This window comes from Mesitornis unicolor, unplaced genomic scaffold (genome assembly GCF_000695765.1).
Source record: "Mesitornis unicolor isolate BGI_N332 unplaced genomic scaffold, ASM69576v1 scaffold21442, whole genome shotgun sequence".
NCBI lineage: Eukaryota > Metazoa > Chordata > Aves > Mesitornithiformes > Mesitornithidae > Mesitornis > Mesitornis unicolor.
Window position 1 is genome coordinate 34,930 of NW_010170328.1, and position 843 is coordinate 35,772.

Below are 843 nucleotides of genomic sequence, written 5' to 3' on the forward strand. Positions count from 1 at the left end.
ACTCCCTCAATCATCTTTGTGGCTCTGTGCTGGACTCTTTCAAGCAATTCCCTGACCTTCTTGAAATAAGCGGCCCAGAACTGAATGCAATATTCCAGATGTGGTCTCACCAGGGCAGAGTAGAGGGGAAGGAGAACCCCTCTCGACCTACTCACCACATCCCTTCTGATACACCCCAGGATGCCATTGGCCTTCTTGGCCACAAGGGCACATTGCTGGCTCATCGTCATCCTGCTATCCACTAACACCCCAGGTCCTTTTTTGCCTGGCAGCTTTCCAGCCACTCGTTCCCAAGCCTGTAGCGCTGCATAGGGTTATTGCTACTGAAGTGCAGGACCCCGCACTTGATCTTGTTGAAGCTTATACAGTTGGCCTCAGCCCACTGATTCAGCCTATCCAGGTCCCTCTGCAGAGCCTTCCTACCCTCAGACAGATCAACACTCCCTCCCAACTTAGTGTCATCTGCAAACTTGCTGAGGGAGCACTCAATCCCCTTATCCAGATCATTGATAAAGATGTTAAACAGGACTGGCCCCAAAACTGAGCCCTGGGGAACACCGCTTGTGACTGGTCGCCAACTGGATTTAGCTCCATTCACCTCAACTCTCTGTGCTTGGCCATTCAGCCAGTTTTTGACCCAGCAAAGCGTATGCCCATCCAAGCCATGCCCAGCCAGCTTCTCCAGGAGGATGCTGTGGAAGACTGTGTCAAAGGCCTTACTAAAGTCCAGGTAGACAAAGACTATGGGTGCAGCTGCTTATTTCTGTCTATCTCCTCTCCCAGGCACCAACTTTGATGTTACCAGTGAGTTTGGAATCTCTGAATGTTTGCTTTACTAGTCAC